At 34.1% G+C, this 19661-nt stretch overlaps 1 protein-coding gene across 11 annotated transcripts in view; it reads left to right on the top strand.

Moving 5' to 3' along the window:
- The window catches only part of LOC132107837 (neurobeachin-like), a 275916-nt gene that overhangs the window by 49751 nt on the left and 206504 nt on the right, over positions 1 to 19661 (top strand). The window lies entirely within an intron of this gene.

A 19661-nucleotide genomic window follows, 5' to 3' on the forward strand; every position in this document is an offset into this window, starting at 1 on the left:
ACATTTCTCTTTTGCTTTTAGTTTTGTTTACAAACACTGAGCCCAAAACGTTTTTCTGTTATCTTCTATTAAAAAATTTGAGCCATGTTATAGTTATCTGCATAATTATGACATCACTGCATTTTTTTATTGAAAAATTGTATTCTGACTAAATTTTTATTTTTTTTGAAGACCAAATATTTCATAACTGTACATAGTTCACCAGTGCCTAATTTGTTTTGTAGAGCCTTTGACATCACATCTTAGGATAGTTGCTAGTGAAGGCATTGAGACTGTTGCTACAGCATCAGTTACATGGTTTCACTGCTCTTTACAAATCCTGTCCCTTTGCCTCATGGGATATTAAAGTGTCCATGAGATGTGCACTTCAGTATGAATTTGAATTTGGGTATACTTCTCTATTCACATACTGTTTTTCACCCACTATTGTATAGAAGTAGATACATTGGAACACAGGGTATATGTTCATTATCCTGCAGCTCTAGAGCGATGAGTCACATGACATTTATGGCTCAGAACATCCTAATGACACATGGTGAAAATCTGCTCCTTTAATACCTGCTTTTAGCATCCGAGTTGTAAATACACTGCATTTCTGACTTAGAAGCTTTGCACTTTCATAAACACAGGTGTAAAGGCCATACTCACTGGGCTGAAATGTGTGTGTATGTGTGTGTACTGCAGGACCACTCCCTACTTCAGCAGCGTGTGTGACCTGCATACTTACACCATCTCATACCTGCTATAAACTGTGTCGCAGTGGCACTGAGGGACTCTGAATCTAGCCAGTCGTGTGCTGAAAAACGATTTACACACTCTCTCAGTCACTGTTGTTCTGTTTGTTCCTTCTTTTCTCCACTCTCTCCATTACTTCCCAAACAAACACACACACACACACATAATGTGTTTGCCCGCATTGCAGTGGGCTTGTGGTAAACCTCATGGGGGTTCCTTGGTTTTTAGCCACCTATCGCAGCCCACATTTGTTATGCGCGGGTGTGTGAGTGTGTGTGCTGGAGACTGGTGGTTAAAGAGCCGGTGTGATCCATGAACTATCACTGAGCGGGACACTAAACCCCTGGTTGCTCCATTGGGAGTTGCCCCTGCAGTAAGAGTAGTGTAAGCTGTTTAGATAAGAACATCAGCTAAACAAAAACATAGTAGAATAAAATAGGTGGTTCACCTAAAATAATAATAAAAAAGTCATTTACCCACCATTATATTGTTACTCAATCCTGTATGCTTTTTTCCCTGTGGAACACAAAAGAAGAACTTCACTTAACTTTTTTCCCATTAGTGATGTGTTTTTATTATTATTATTCTTTCTTGAGCTTGACAGACTTGATTACAGTGAATTGTTGTATGGAAAAGAGCTGAATAAAAATGAAAATTGTCATCATTTACTTACCCTCATGTTATTGCATACCCATGACTTTCATTCTTATGTAACACAAAAGAAGCTGTTTTGTGGGTTTTTTTTTTTCCTGTCTTTGTTCAATACAGTAGAAGTGAATGAAGGCCGTTGAGCTCCAACAATGACGCAAAGAAGCATGAAAGAACCAAGCAATCCATACAACTTATGAACATTTACAGAAGAAATAAATAGCTTATTATTGACCAAATGCTGTACCAAAATTTCTTGTAATTTATTTGAATTATTAGAAAATTGGCAACATAACGTTTTTATAATATTTTTATATATCACACTTTTTCTCACGCCTTGATACCTTAATATCACATTTAGTAATTTTCTCCTAAATGAGATTATATATCGCTTATTATCTCTCTCTATATATCATATCGTTGTTGAGAATTGGTCTTTTTTGCTATGGAGAAGAGGAAATTTAACATTCTTATTCTTTTCTGTAGCATATCCATTTTCTATAGCATTCAATGTAAGAAAAATGATTTTAAATAAAACAAAGATTATTGGAAGTCGTTCTATTTTCAAATCGTATGTTAAATTGAATCTGTTACTTTGTGAAATGTATTATCAATTTCTGAGTAAAAAATGTCAAAGTAAATCCAACACCAAATCTGTTCATCTGTTATTTTCTATAGCATATTCTGTAGCAAGATACTAATAGTGTTTTCATTAAAATAAATATAATGGTGAGTCAATATGATAATTACATATTGTCAAGAGTTTTTGCATCAAAGATCTGGTGAAGCTGTACTGGAAATGTTCAGTACAGGACAGTAAATTCTGTGACTTTAGATGAACTAATACTGCCGTTGACCTGGTGTCCCATATCTGTCCTTAAAACCTCTCAGTTTGGCCACAAGCCAGTTCTCCATGTTCTCCACATTCTTGTGACTAATTTAATTGGCCTCAGAACTCAGAACTTAATAAGGTTAATGCGTTGCGACAACTGTGAAAGGACTTAATTAGCCATTAGAAAGTGAAAGGCATTTGACATCCGTCATAAAAACAGATGGATTTTAATTCTGGATCACTCTGCATGTTTAACTGGAAGTGTAAGGAATTGAAGGCACAGACACAATGTATGCTGCATGATCTCCTTATATCACTAATCACTAAACAGATCATGCTGTACATTAAAGATTAAAGCAGTTAAGTTTTAAAAAGTTTAATTGAGATCAATCTGGCAACCTGTTTCAGTTGCTTCAGTGCAGTTTACTGTCAATTACCAATTCACAAAAGTGTTGCAAATGTTAGCTAAAATGAATGTATAGCAGAATGCAGTTTAGTCATAGAATGCAATGCACTATGTCTGCTACCTTCTTGTCATCAGCCATAATGATAAAGTGAATGTGACTGGCCTAGCCTAAAGCAGTCTCTCTCCACACACACACACACACACACACACACATACACCCGCACATCTCTTGTCATACTGACTGGCACTTGGTGAACATATGCTAATGTCTGGAGCTGTGTCATATTGGAGCACTCGCTCGTTTCCTCGCACAGCCAGCTTCCCCTCTCACGTGCTTAGATGTCCCTTCTCTTCCACACAGGAGCTGTTCTTTTCTGATCTCCACAGATGGCTTCAGAGCTCTTTAACCTTTCCATTACAGCTACAAAAAAACCTTTTGGATATGAGTGAATTCATAAAACGAAAAGGTTTTTTTTTTTCGTTTTTTTTGGAGGTTTAAGAGATTACTTTTACAGGCTTGCGTAAAGTGCAAAGTGGAAGTGTATTATTTCAGCAGCACCAAATGAGAGTGCAAAAATAATTTATATTTACAAAGAGTACTCATACTTTCCCCTTTCAACGTGCCTCTGTATGTATATATATATATATATCAATTAAACACTTGTGAGTTTAGCTTTCTATTTTTTTTAATTTTCTTTATTCTTTAATTTTAAGCATAAATAAAATTATATATATATATATATATATATATATATATATATATATATATATGGTCTGACTCTACTCATATTATTATAGACACTTTTTTATTTTATAATCAGTCACACAAAAAATAGTTTATACTATGAATTTTTTTATTAATTTTATATGAATATTAGTTCAAATAATTTTGCAATATATTGTAAAGCAATTTTACAGCATTTTATTTTACATTTTTATTGTAATTTACTGTAAATTGTTCATTTGTAAATTGTCACATTTTATATTATATTTACTAAGTTACACATTATTATACAGTATATATATGTGTATATACAGTATAAATATGTATGTATGTAATCTACAGTTGCTGAATAACAGGTTTTTAGTAACCTTTTTTTTTCATTTTAATAACATACATATTTTACCAGCTTTAATTGTATTGCCCTGATTCTCCTTATTATATTTTTACAGGTTTATTATTTTTGTATAATTAATCAAAATACGTGACCAAGATTATATTATATATATCAGAGTGAGAAGCCAGTTTCATCAGTGCACAGTCAAAGAGAATGAATCCAATCATAATCATTTCCTTTTCAAGAAGTTTGGAATTTTTTTTTCTGGATGTTCACTCATCAGTGAGGGTCATGTCGAGTCATAAAGAAGCATGTCTGTATGATGACCCAAGGCAATTATGTGTGGTCAGATGGAAATACATGCAATGTGAATGAAGTGACCTGCTGTCATAGCGACACGAATCACAGCTTGTTTGTCAAGCAAGAGTCAGTGTACTCTCTTCTTCATCTCACTTTTTCTGTTTTGTCCTGTCATTTATTTCCTGCTATATTGCTGTTTTATTTTCTCCTGTATGCTCACTTGCCTCAAGAGCTCTCTGATGCCTGCTTGGCACTGTTTAGTGCTTACTGGCCAGCAGAATAGATGTGGTATAAACAAAGGAGTCTCAACCAGAGACATTTTAAAATATAAGCCATGGCTGAACAGCAGTAGTCAGCTATCAGTTGTGCGGCCATTGTTCCACTTTGCAACTCCGTTTAACAGGTGTTATTGATAGAAGACATCAACAAATTACAAGGCTCTGGAAACTGATTCTGTACAGCAAACAAGCTCCGCTTGCTCTGAAATCCATTTAACAGAAGCATGCACCTCTCTCTTGTTTTCTTTCACCAAATCATTTTAGACTTGGAGACGTGCCATGAACAGTAGGGTTTGTGTTCAGCAGTTTTTCTGTGAAAATCTGAAAGAAAGGGCTTAATTTTTTTCATAATAAAATCCTCCCACAATTTATGATTATAGATGGTGTTGACAAATTTTTCTATGTGCCTATATGCTACATGAAGACAATAGAATAATTGCTTCCCATGCATTTTTACTAGCTCCATAAATAAACACTGCCGGTCAAATATGTTATAAGCAAAATAAAAATATATAGTTAAACAGTATTTACAATATTTTTACTGTATATTTGTAAAAATGTGTGTACACACACACACACACACACACACACAAACACATACATGCATTTTTACAAATATACAGTAAAAATACTGTAAATGCTATTTGACTATATATATATATATATATATATATTTATTTTGTTTATAACATATTTGACCGGCAGTGTTTATTTATGGAGCTAGTATAAATTCACACACAGCCATACAGTGAACAATATTGTAATACTATTTTTTTATATTTTTATTTTATTTATAAAATATTTGACTATAAATAAAACAAATTGCGAAATACAATATATATTTATACATATTTATTTATAAATATTTACACACAGCCATTCAGATATGTTATTAATAAAATACATATTGTGAAATGAATTCAACAATAAATCAGCAAATTGCAATGATTTCCGAAGGACTGAAGGATCATGTGACACTTAAGACTGGAGTAATAGTTACTTAAAAATCAGCTTTCCATCACAGTTATACATTATATTTTAAAATATATTAAAATAGAAAATAGTTATTTTAAATTCTTATAATATTTAAAAATTATTATTATTGTTATTGTGCATATTTCATTTAATTATTCTTAACTTTTGACTGGCTGTATAAGTGTTGGATATATATATCGATAGATAGATAGATAGATAGATAGATAGATAGATAGATAGATAGATAGATAGATAGATAGATAGATAGATAGATAGATAGATAGATAGATAGATAGATAGATAGATAGATAGATAGATAGATATTTTAGATTTCTCTGAAAGTGTGGCAATGGAGACAGACATACTTCATCCAATCATGTTTTGCCTTTCTCAGCTTGATTATGATTCCAGACTACACAAGGTGCCTGTGCAGTCTGTGAGTGGCCTATAGCAGCTAGGGGTAAATTCAAGCAACAAACAGCAGATGGGGTAAATAGAGTACATGTGGTGCATTTGATTTGGGTGGGATTTGCAGGCATTGGCAGGTTTGGTCAGCTGAACTCACCAGGCTGCTGCAGGTGTCTGCCTTCTCTTTTATCAGTCATATCAACTGGAAAAGCACCGCTATGTTTTCTCTAGGTGCAATTGAGGCTATTGTACATTCCAGTTTTACCTCAAATGAGCGGTGACGCTTTTTCAAGTACAAGCTCTTGATTTATTTATTGTTTGTATGTTGTGTATTTGCTTCTTGGCTTCCATGCAAAGCTTGACATGATCAATAGATGCACAGAAAGAGATGTTTTGTTATAAATCATTCATAATCAGACTGTCGCCTTCAAATCTTGTTTCTGATTTTATTCTGGAAGCTCTGGATTTGTGACCTCGTAACGCATTTGTCTGTCAGTATAAAATGTCTTTGACCTTTGTGAAGGTGTATATTAGCTCTTAGTCGTTTATACACATACAGTAAATATAAAAGTAAAACACACACACACACACACAAAGTATGTAATATTTAAAATTTCATTGTCAAACAAAAACCTATAAAACAATAAATAAATAAATAAATACACACATTTAATTAATTGATTAATTTATTGATTGATTAAAACTACAGCAACAACAACAACTAAAACATTAAAATTTTTTAGTCTGAAGCAGAAAAATGTCTAAACAGATTTAGATATTTAATTTATCCAAAACATTGAGCTGTGATGCTTATTTCCTGTTCTTTTTTAGTGTATTTTCCATTCATTAATGGGAAAATAATGTTAAAATGCTAAAGTAAAATCCTGTTATTTGGTAACTGTAAAGTGCTTGAATTAATCGTAAATGTCTGTATGTATATACCTTTTGTATTTGTGAAGATCAGTGACACTTTTGCCCATGGCCTCAGGTCACACATTTGTCTCTCAGTATAAAATGTCTTTGACCTTTGTGAAGGTAGCTCCTTCTTATTCAATGTTTCAAACAATTACGTGTCTACAAATTCACATTGATGTTTCATTTCATTTTCCACCTCTCTCAGGCTAACAAAGAGCACCTCCTTATCCTCTGCCAGGAAGTTTTTCCCCCTCATCCTTCCTTCCTTTACTTCCTCCTGCATTGGCATTCACAGCATGACACATACCTGCTCTCTTCCTCTCTGATAAGACAGAAACAGCCCCATGGTGCCACCGAGAGCTCGGCACATATGAGATAATTTGCTGTTTGATCAAAATAATTGCGCTGTCGGAATCATCTCAGAGAGCCACTTCATTGCTGTTCGACGGATAGTGGAGGTATATAGAAAACTCATGGAGCGGATCGACATCCCATGGAATTTCGGTGTATGAATATTGTTTCATGAAAGAAGATAAATGAGGTGATTTTGTCCCTGGATATATGCGCTGATGCTTCTAATGTTGTGTTCCCCAGACACAGGTCTTGTTGCCAGCTGACAATGAATTATTACTTAATTTTATTTATTTATTTTCTTTGGCCTTTCCATTCTAATTGAAAGGAATAGTAGAGACAGGGCTAGAAATAAGCACCACAGCTCATTGTGTTTGATAAATAAATCTCTAAATCTCTTTAGACATTAATTTCATTTTATTTTATTTTATTTTAAATGCCAACTTCAGATAAAAAAATATATATATAATTGAAATTTATTTGTTGTTGTTTGGCAAAGAAAATTCATTATTTTGGATATAATTTGAGTTACATTTTAAATTTAATTAATTTATTTTTTTGTTTTTCAGTAAGTAATTTATGCAGTTAATTGACATTTAAATGAATTTTTGTTATACCATCTTGCTGTTCAGATCAAGATGAATTATATCTCTAATTAAGTTATTATTATTTTTTCCCCATAAAATTAAAATGATTTATTTATTTATTGAGGTTTGAAAAGGAAAATTCCTTATTTTGGAATTCAATATAAATTATTATTATTATTATTATTATTATTATTTTTTTTTTTGCTTTTCAGAAAAGTAATTGCAGTATTTTTGTCATATCTGGCTTCCTCTTCATATTAAAATATTAAAATTGTTGTTTGTTTGTCAAACATTTTACATTTATTGTTTTATTAATGTATTTTTTATTACATAAAGCCTGCTCTATGTGATTCATAACTGTAATGAATTAAACCTTCCTAATCTTCGGGAAGAAGGAGGCGGGAACCGGCGGACAATCAAATGAAACTTTAATAATCAAAATAAACACAAAACAGCGCATCAGCCCCTCAGCCCCTCACGGACGACTGATGCGCACAAATAAAAATCAAAACACAAAATAAAACCCAGGCCTGGTCCTCTCTCGTCCTTCACTATCGTCGCTCCGGTTTTATATACCTCCATCTCCTCCATGGGACTCGAGACCAGCGAGTGTCGCAGGTGTCGCTCATCTCCAATCACTCCACCGGCCTCGCTCCTGTTCCCACGTCCCTCGGCCCCACCCCACTCGTCACAATGACATTAGCGTATTATTATTATTTTTTTTAAATGTATTGAATTCAATTAACAACCTATTGTTTTTAATATATTTTTGTTCCATAAATCTTGCTCTGTGTGAGTTGTAATATCATTTATTATTAATTTATTTTTATTCTGCCAGCAATCACTCTTTGTGGCTTTAGTGGCTTTTTGTCTTTTGTCTTTCCCTTTCTGCGTCCAGCTGTGTGAGACTAAATTTGTGTGCTTGTGCGAGTCTGTGATTACAGCTACACACAGAATTACTTCATGTGCACGGTTTAATCTTTCTCCACAAACAACTCCATAAAAGTGTGCAGTCTCACTCATTCATATCATGCTGAGTTTCTTTATGAAATGCAGTCAAGCTGTAATAATGCTTAGGCTAATGTGTTCAGCACTAAGCAGGATAGGAAATGCAGACCACTAGAATTCATGTGCAGGACCTGATGACTGGCCACAAATGATGAGCGATGAGTCAGAAAGCCTTCAATTTAAAACTTATGTGCTGTCAGCAGCAGAATCAATGAGGGATTTGAAGATAACACATTCAAAGGAATGCACTTTGTGAAGCTTCGCACAAAGAAATGTCTGGTTAAATGAATTTAATTTACTGAGCACTATTACTGACTGGCGACAGGAAGTTAGCATTACTAAATTTCATCACTTACTCACCAATAGATCCTGCAGTGAATGGGTGCCGTCAGAAGGGGAGTTCAAACAAATGTAGAGAGCATATATAAAATGTAACAAAATAGTATTTTATTGTTAATATGAATTATGAGCTATTTTTCCAGCCTTTCACTTCACAAGACATTAATTGATGGGCTGGGGTCGAGTGAATTACTTGTGGATTATTGTGATGATTTTATTAGCTGTTTGGACTTTAATTCTGACGGCATCCATTCACTGCAGAGGATCATTGTTACATCAAATCTATTCCAATGAAGAAAGAAAAAAACAACAACCTCACAAACAAACAAGAAATAAGCAAATCAAACAAAATCTTGGAGGACTTCAGTGATTCAGTATATTGATAAAGATATACCAGTTTTTTAAATGTTTCCTTTTTTTGTTATAAGATGTTCACAAAACATTTGATCAATGCTTTTACAGCAAAGAAACATGATAAGATATCAAAGACAGTCACTTTTCCACCACATAAAAACTGTTTTCTTTGAAATGTGATACAAATTCCCAAGTGTTTTCTTACTGCTGAGTTACATCAACTATCCCCAGCAGAACTCCACCAGGACTCTTCATACAGAGCTGATCTGACAGTTAGCTCACAGGACCTGATGTGTGACATGCAGAGAGCTAACCAGAATGAATGGGGCAGAGGGAACAGTAAACTAATTTGTGTATCTGATCTCTTTCCTTTCTCATCTGTCTTTTCCATTGACCTTTATAGTTGTGACATTTTGACAGTTCAAAGGTAGAAGAGAGAGAAAATGCTGCAGGCAGAATTCTCCCATCTTGAGTCTTTTCTCCAATCTCCAGAGAGTTTGTGTCATGGTGTGTCTTGTGTGCTTTGCGGTGTATGCCACTCTCATTCTTTCTTTTCTGATTTGCAAATACAGAAAAACAGCATTCATTGGTAATTGGAGTTTTGATGTTCTTTATCTCACTCAGTTATTAAATTGTATTTCATTTTGCTGTGGTCATATGTTAAAACCAAAGGTGAAATGTGCAATGTCTCATTTCTCAAGTTTTTCATAATTCAGTGTAACTGCAGCCAATAATTTAATCTTAAAGCTATTTTCTGGTATGAAAACAATGAGTATTTTTGGATTAATCATTATTTCAGTTAGAGTGACAGCAGTGAACAACATAAAGATTTAATGCATCTAAAATAAAATGGCACAACCTTTTTTCGTAGAATTTTATGCAACTTATAAACTGAATATTTATAAGAAACTAAAAGAAAACTCTCGATGTTGATGGCAAATAAACAAATCAAATAGACAACACATACACTCCTTTACACTGAATCATTGTATAGGAACTTGATTTGTTTGTGCCAAAACCACGTGAACTGTGATGTTGCATTAGTGAAAGGTTTCAAGTAATGAGTCTTATAATTCTAAAGTTGAAAGGAAAATCTAGGTGGTTCACAAAACTTGGTTTCACCAGCAAAGTGTGTCGACTTAAGTCAGTGCATTTCTATTTAGATTTGGTTCTTTTATATGATCTGATTCATTTGAATGAGCTGGGCTTTGCAGTGCTAGAAATCTCCATGAGCAATATTATGGCATAAAAATGTCATTTTGTCACACTACAACACTGCTACATGCTGATGTGAATGAGTTTGTTTCTTCATCTGAACAAATTTGGGGAAATTCAGCATTACATCACTATATCTTGGATTGTCTGAGGGTAAGTCAGTTTCCCCAACATTTTTATATTTGTGGGTGAAGTCTTTCTTTAAACACAATGGCAATGGCAATGGGAAGTTTTTAGTTTATTGGTTCCATTTCTCTCAAAAATTGCTAGGAACACTGAGGGAGGAAATGAGGTAGAACTGTTCAGTCTAGAATCCACTGAATTGGTACTTGAAGTAAAAATGAAGTGGTAATTAAATATTATGGTCAAGAAATTTATGAGTCAACATTTGAGTTTTATGGGCATTGCTTAAATGATCGGACTTTTTAAATAGCTCATATAAAGGCCACATTGGTACTGGGAGGTGGACTTGAGATACTGTTTAGTTTTAGTGCACATTTGGTAAATGCTGAATTAATAACTGCATAAAGTGCAACCAAGGCTGTCATAGTGAGATGTAAGGATAAAATATAGATGAATAAGGGAAAAAGAAATGACTGACCCAGTAGTGGTGCTGCTTTAAAGATGCAACTTTTCTAAGGTAAAAACAGCTAAAACAACACACTGTAGCTAAAAATACAAAGCCGTTAGTCAAACAATCAAATAGTTGATGAGCAATCACACTTGCAATTCAGTTTGCAACTAAAACTTATTACTCAAAACGTCATGCAACAAAAAAATATTTGTTCAGGTATCTGCTTTTTTTTTTTCTTCTAAAAAGAGAATGCATCAATTTTAGCATTCAGATTTCTAAACAAGCAGATTTTTATATAAATAAACTGCTCTTTCAAACAGATGAATATCTGTGAAAACTCCTTATACTGTACTTTCTTTTCCAGCCATTCAGTTTGTAGTACCTTTCTGCTTTTACAATGTAGTAATCAAACACTGTTCTCGAAGAACACATGCTACAATGAATGTTTCATAAGGCACCAGCGATATGCAATGGTGCACAGCTAGCTCTTCTTTACACAAAAGCAGTTGCCGTGACAACATACCCAGACACTTCAATGTAGCTTTTGGCAAAATGAAAACATTAAATTGGCATGCAAATCATGCATTGGCTTCGAAAACATGGATCCACAAACATGCAGTATGTCCTTTAAAGTCTACATGTTGTCTGCAGATTGCTTCCAGACTCAATGGAAGTTGGAGGGCTTTTGCTGATAGCATTGCAAGCATAACCTGTCTATGATCTGATAAGCTAAGTCACAGGAGGATAAGCTATGAATATTTTTGAACATGACATTTGTATAAAGTAATACATTTGCAATATAAATGACTGATCTTTTTTTTCATAAGCTTATTAAATATCTGTAATATGTGGACAATTTGTTAACAAAATAGAGATATTTTACAGTTTTTCTATTGTTTATATTAAAAGGAAATTGGTATTTAATCAGTCAGCAGCACAAGTTTACTAATGCTTTTTAATATGTGGCATTTAGCTAATCATGAGCTTTTAAATACTAATCATTTTGATTTGTCCTCTTTTAATGTTCTTATGTATATTATTATATATTAATATATTACATATTTGCATAGTTTCCTTTATGGTGGGGATATTACTACACATATATAATCTACCACAGTCACACAGACGACAGCTTCAGAAGAACCCCAACAAACCCCTCACGTCAAACTGCCAGCAATCCTTTCTCTGAAATGCTTCCTGCTTTCTCATTTTAGAGAACAATTATCTTGCAGTCTTCAGACCTATGTTTAGGTTCACTGTAATCATAAGACTTGAGATCTAATGTCAAAGCAACGGGAAAATGACAGGATGACGAGGACTGCAGCGACAATTGGAAACGGTGACGGCACACATGCCAGACTGAACTGGCTGGGATTTAAAGGGATAGTTCACCCAAAAATTAATTACTCACCCTCATGTCGTTCCAATGAAGTTTGTTCATATTCAAAAAACACAAATTAAGATTTTTTATGAAATCCGGGAGATTTCTGACCCTGCATAGACGGCAATGCAACTGACACATTCAAGGACTAGAAAGGTAGTAAGGACATCACTTAAATAGTCCATGTGACATAAGTGGTTCAATGTTAATGTTATTAAGCAACAAGAGTAATTTTCTGTGCTCAAAGAAAACAAAAAGAACAACTTTATTTACAACTTTAACAACAATTTATTTTCTTCCATGTCAGTCTTCGACATGCGTTGATGGGCCGTGAGCATGGTACTTCCGTTGCTGCCTGTACAAGCTCTCGGATTTCATCAAAAATATATTAATTTGTGTTCAGAAGATGAATGAAGGTCTTACAGGTTTGGAATGACATTGAGGGTAAGTAATTAATGATAGAATTTTCATTTTTGAGTGAATTATGGATTTAATAAAAGATTTATTTATTTATTTTAATTCAAACATTTGGAGTTGATGAATTATTTTGAAAGGAATCCAAGTTTATATTTATTTGATCAAACATACAGTATAATACACTTCAATAACTTCAGGTGTGAAAATAATCTGAGGTTTGAGGGTTAGTAGTACAGTATATGATTTTGACCTATCCCTTTAATTATCTCAGGAACACTTAAACATCATGGATGTGTTTAGTCTGAGCTTGAAACTGAAAATGGATGTCATGGCCTCAATTTATCTGCAAATGAATCAGCTGATATGCAATTTCACAGGCAGCGTCAGCATTTACACACCTATAAATAGCCATTAAAAATGACCACTGCATTATAAAGATTGCCCATTAAGCAGCATTAAGTATCTCCGATCAGTAACAAATGTTCATTTGCATGCATAATATATCAGAGACAGGTTCATAAAATGTTCATAGTTCATGACTGTTAACTTAACAGCATTGACCATATAGCCTACGAAACGATCCACTCAGGAGCTGATATTTAAAGAATCCTGAGTCCTGGCACAGCAGACGTGACTGGAGCGAGGAGTTTATGATTAGCAAACACAATGATCAGAGGCGCTCTAATCAGTTCCTTCTATGGCAGCCAGCCAGTTCCATATGCGCTCCCCCACACGAGAGAAAAATCACAAACGAGACCTGTTTAATATCTCATCTCTTTCAATGGAATTAAATGGAGAGCGAATTGAGACTCTTGCTGAAGTGTCCTGCTATGCAGAGTTTTCTCCTTTAGAGCTTCAAAAGAGATGAAATCAAATATTAATGTTTCAAATATTTGCTCCAAAGTACCAAGATACCAAAGTCTACAATCAAAAGTCATACACATCAAATCTGCACTATATGCACATGTCCTTAAGGAACAGTCTGTTCCTAAACTGTTTATTATAATCTTGCGTTCTGCAAGTGAATGTCGCTTGATTGTGCCATCCCAAAGAAGCACAAAGTCACTTTTACGGACTTTTAAATTAAATGTTCCCTCCTGGTGGAATGAACTGCCCAACTCAATCCGAGCAGCTGAGTTCTTAGCCATCTTCAAGAATCAGCTTAAAATGCATCTCTTGCATTTTTATTTGACCTTCTAACTTTAGCACTCACTATTTTTATTCTATTCTTATTAAAATAAAAAAAAATCAAACTACCTTTCTAATCTTTTTGTATTCTATTTTCTTTTCATTTATTATACAATTATAAAAAAAGACCTCTATCACTAGCTTGCTCTATTCTTTTTCTATTCTAGCTGTTTTTTGTTTCTTTATTATATTATTTAAAATCCCTTGCTACGTGTACTGCGTTTAAGCTAACTGAGACTTGTTATAGCACTTATATATCATTGCTCTCTTGTTGTTTTTGATTGCTTCCATTGTCCTCATTTGTAGGTCGCTTTGGATAAAAGTGTCTGCTAAATGACTTAATGTAAATGTAAATATGCATGTGCTGCATTTTTGTTGTTTTCAGCTTTAAATGTTTAAGCTCTTTACGGTCGAGTGGATTCTGAATGGTTATCAATGTTTTCATAGTTTATCATCTGGAAAAAAGGGGCTATGAAAAGTGATTCCAACCAGGGTTGTTTATAGTTAATTCAAACTAGAACTGAAACTAAAATAAAAAATAAAATAAACATTAACTGAAATATATACATACACACACACACACACACACACACACAAAACTAAAAATGGAAAATAAAAAATGTGAAAATCAATAAAAAAAAAAGAAATAAAAAAGGGAAAAATAAAAAATGTTTTACATTTAGCAGAAGCTTTCATCGAAAGCAACTTACAATTGGGGAAAACCTCAAGCATTTTATCTCAAAAAAAGGCATATAGACACAGGAAGTGCTCGTGATACCAAGTTTCAAGAATTGTACAAATAAGTCCAAGATAGACAGGGAAAGATTAAAGAAAAAGATTACAAAAAAAAAAAAAAAAGATTTTTAGAATGAAGTCAAATAGTGACGAAAGAGATGAGCTTTCAGCTGTCACTTGAAATTGTCAGGGATTCAGATTTCCAGATAGGGTTTGAAAGATAATTTTCCCAGCCAGGAATGGTAAAAGAGAATGTTCTGGAAAGTGATTCTGTGCGTCGCTCTCTAGTGGATCTCAGACTTCTGGAGGGGATGTAGATTTGTAATGGTGAGTGGAAGTAGGCATGTGCTGAACCTGTGGCTACTCTATATGCAAGCATCAATGTCTTGAACTTGATACGAACCGCAACCAGCAAGCTAGCGCAGATATGTAAAGAGAGGTGTGACACGGGTACTTTTGGGTTCGTTGAAGACCAGTCGTGCCACTGAATTCCGAATCATTTGTGTAGATTTGATTGTGCATGATGGAAGTCCAGCTAGAGGAGCAGTGCATTAGTCCAGCCTAGAAATTACAAGGGCCTGAACAAGAATTTGTGCAGCATGCTCCGTCAGTCTTTGCCAGATTGAGCTGTAGGTGATATTCTTTCATCCATACAAAAATGTCCGCCAGGCAGCCTGAGGTCCATGCCCTTACCGTTGGATCATCTGGTTTAAGTGAAAGATAGAGTTGTGTGTCCTCAGCATAGCAATTGTAGGAGAAGCCATTGTGCCTGTATGATTTTTCCCAGTGATGTAGTGTATATGGAGAAGAAGAGGGGTACAAGAACAGATCCCTGAGGAACCCCAATGACTAGTTGATGTGCTTTGGATACCTCCCCAGGGCATCCTAAAAAGACCTACCAGTGAGATAGGATTCAAATGAGCAAAGTGGAATCCCTGGGATGCCCAGTGATGAGAGGGTGGACAGGAGGATCTGATGATTCACAGTGTCAAAAGTGGCAGATAAATTAAAAATATTAATAGAAATAATTGCAGCTCAATCATATTGAAATAGCACTAATTCCAACTATATCATTCCATTACGTTGTTATAAAATTGTACTTTCTCTAATTCATAGAATTTTAATTTTAATTATAATCCTTCAAAAAAATCTTTTTTTTTTTTTTTTGCCTTTTTCTTTATCGTTATTGTCTGTCCTTGGTGTCAACAGGCCTTTACTATAGATCGACAATTCTAGTAGGTAATTTTAAGAGGACAAAAATGGTCCTGATGTAAAGAAATTTATAAATATCTAATTTTCTTCTGAGCTTCCCCTCCCCTAGTTGGGGTTCAGAGATGCTTGGTTGCCATGGTTATGAGTAGCACAAATCAGACTTTAGACATTTTTTTTCTAATGCACGCTTTCACTGGCTATGAACACAGTGGAAATAAACAGTGCTGATGTCCTATTTACTGAGAGTTATGGTGAGAGGAGGATGCAGGCAGCAATGTAGATCTCTCCAGGGAAGAGCAGTTGCTCTATCTATTTTTTCATGTATACATTTGTCAAGCGGGATACCAGGAAGGTTGTGTCTTCGCCTGGTTTAAGGTGATAAAAGTGAAAGCGCAAACATTGCAGCCTGGTTGAATTTTTGCATGCCTGAAGCCACTGTCTGATCACATCTTGTGAAGAATAACTCTCCAGAAACAGGCAAACCTTGCTGGTATGCTACCTGAAAAGCTGACATGCTGGTTTGTGTATTCAGAGATTAAATAAATGCTTAAATAAAATATTTTCAACAGTATGCATCTGAAATAGATAAAAATGTAATGCTGATTTAGAATTTTGACCATTGTGATGAATATATATCAAGTGGTTTGCAGAAAACAATCTGTAAAAAGAAACATTTTATTTGATATTAAAATAGGAGAACAGAAAAAAAAAAATCTTGCATTTTGCGATATTGTATACTATTGCATTGCATTATATACATAAAACAATATTTCCATTCAGTGAAACACTGTATCATTACACTGTCTGTGTGTTTGTGTTTAGTAATTAATAATAATAATTTACTTGAATATACAGTTGAACAGATTCACACAAATAAACTAAATAAAAACTAAATAACTAAATAAAAAACAATACAAAATTACAAATAACAAATTGTTTATATTGTAATAATATTTAACAGTAATACAGTTTTTACTTTTTGATCAAATAAAAACAGCCTTGGTTAGTATAAGAGACTTCTTTCAGCAACATAAAAGAACATCCTTAATATATTTGTAAAAATATTTAAAAAATACTTCATTATTTAAATATAAATGTCTGGGTTTAGATTTGAGGATGATAAGTTAGTTCAAGCACCAATGTCCCTAATATTTCTGCACTTCTAGCAAATTAAAATATTTCAATTAGGGTTAAAATATTTTAATTGAGTGTTTTGAGCTGTAGTGACTCTCCACTGGTAATCTAGACACTAAAACTCAATGTAAATTAACAGAGATTAACTGTTCACTATGGGTAATTCCTGTTTGGCATGAGAGAGAGAGCGCTTCCTTTTGCCATGAGTGTCTAATATTTGATTTTGTGTCTTCATTTACCTCTTGTCGCACAATGGATGCAAATTACTCTCGGGATCTGAGCATGCAATTAAACACCTCACTTGAGAGTGTGACGAGCTCTGTGATTAAAAGAGAAGCTGTGTTGAATGGACAAGCTTTGTCTAGTGACAAGCTAACACTTCTGCACAGGTTTCCGTCCTTTATATACTGGTGTATGACTTGTACACTTATGGTGTAAAAGTGAAGATGTTGAATGATATTTTTACAAATTTAGTGATAACAGAAAACAAGAACTGCACTGTTCATTTAAGAAAACTGTTGTTTTATGTCTTGATAAACACTATGATTAATCTTGAAGTCATCGTAATTACTAAACACAATGGCTGGAGTGACAAAACCTGCAGTGCATGCACTGGAAGAAAGAAATATCCCACTCTTTTAAAGGATGTGTGAAAATTGGATATTTTACTTATTTAGAAAATTGATTTTAGCCATTAAAAGTGAATTAGCTTTTTATGATTCTGTACTTGATTCTGTGAATACAATTGTAGGAATAAAATCCTCTCTAGAGTCTCATTGATATGCTGTTACACTTCGCTGAGTTTTCTTTAAAACAGAAGTAAATCTAGTCTTATTAAAGCAGTGAAACTGCCTTTTGGTTGAACAACTGTGGGACATTGTTAATTGCAAATTGCAAAGCAAATAATGTTTGATCAAAAGAGACTGGGCTAAAATTGGAGATCATGTCTAAATTAATGTGCAGTGTAGCTCATGTTGATTTTTTTTATATCTAAAATATATGCAATAGTCTCATATAATAGCTATATATATATTGAGTAAAATTGTGTCCTGAAATCAAAGTATATACTGTAGTATATATTGTGCCACGGCTTTAAAGAGTGAAGTTTAACTAACTGTCAAACTTCCACTTTCTTGTTTTTAGCCATTTTTATCTTTTATTGAGAACCCGTCACCATAAAACTTTTAAGTAAGCAAAACTGTTATTGGTGTGCATCAGGGTTCGGCTTTAGGGCCAGATGTTTTTTCAGCTGAGACTTAAGAGAAACTTTTTTTTTCTGTTCATTCTTCATGCTAATTAGTTTTTAGGTAGTCAGACAGATGTTACATACCTTCCTGTCATAATGATTCATTTAGGCTGGCATTAAAGTAGGACCTTGTTCTATTGTTTTTGGTGAATAAATACTAATTTGCTGCATTGTTGTACAGAACATAGGAGGAGTTTGTGTGTCATCTGCTGGCTTCTTCTTACAATATGGTTCTTTTAAAGTGTTTATGTGAGGTTTGCTTTTATCAAATGCATGCTTAACTTGAAAAACTGTCTTTTTATGCTATCATAATTGATTTAACATGCTGTGCATTGCTATGCTCTATAATTGTTGCTGCTGTCTTCTTTACTGTCAGTCATTGCACACATTAGGAAATGTGGTTATGAAATGCACACATTAGGTTATGAAAGGCTGAGGAATCTGACTGATGGACGCTTTCATAAATGAAATGCTTGTCATTTTTTCCAGGGATGAGCCACTGTTTATCACTTCCTCCACTGCCTCACGTCATATTGTTTTGGTCTGTTAGAGAGTACAGCTCTAACACATCCATGCAAATCACTCCTGAAATAAAGGCTGAAAAAAAGTGTGGTTGTCATGACGCCCATAAGCTGTTCACTTGCGAAATGAGTACAGTAGACCGGAGACTGTCAGTCAAGTCAAAGCAGCAGGATTAATAAATAGCAAATTCATTTAAGCTAGCGGTCCTGAGAGTTCTGTTTTTTCTGGACTTTGACAGCTTTGGTTTTCAATAGATGTTTCTTGAGTTTTAATGGTTTTATGCACTTGAAAGCCAATTATTCACTTTACAAAACATACTGAGTTGATTGCCACAAACGTTTTATCATCACAATAATTTAACCCATATATATATATATATATATATATATAATTTTGTTTACATTGTATATATTTTAATATTTATTTAAGTTTTCTACAAGTTTTTGAGGGCATGTCATGCATCCTGTCCATGTTGGCATCTGTCTAATATTACTTGCTTTAATAACCAGATACATCTGTTGCATAATATTGTTGAGTTCAATGAGCAAAATTTTTCCCTTTGCTTTCTCCAACAAACAATCATAACAACTCTCAAACCATTTTTGTTGAAACCCACCAGTTGAGAACCAATGATCTATGGGATGCGAGGCGTGACAAGAGTTAATTCCTGTCTGCCAACAAGAATTCCCAACAAGTTAGACAGGGTTGTGGACTCTGGATAATGTTGTAAAATAAGCCTCGAGAAGCTGGGGTCTATTTTCCACATGTGTGCTTCGCTACTCTCTGAAGAATGTGCCTGAAGTCTTCCAATGTGCTTGGGACAAGTCTTGAAATCTTCAATTT

This window comes from Carassius carassius, chromosome 28 (assembly GCF_963082965.1).
Source record: "Carassius carassius chromosome 28, fCarCar2.1, whole genome shotgun sequence".
Lineage (NCBI taxonomy): Eukaryota > Metazoa > Chordata > Actinopteri > Cypriniformes > Cyprinidae > Carassius > Carassius carassius.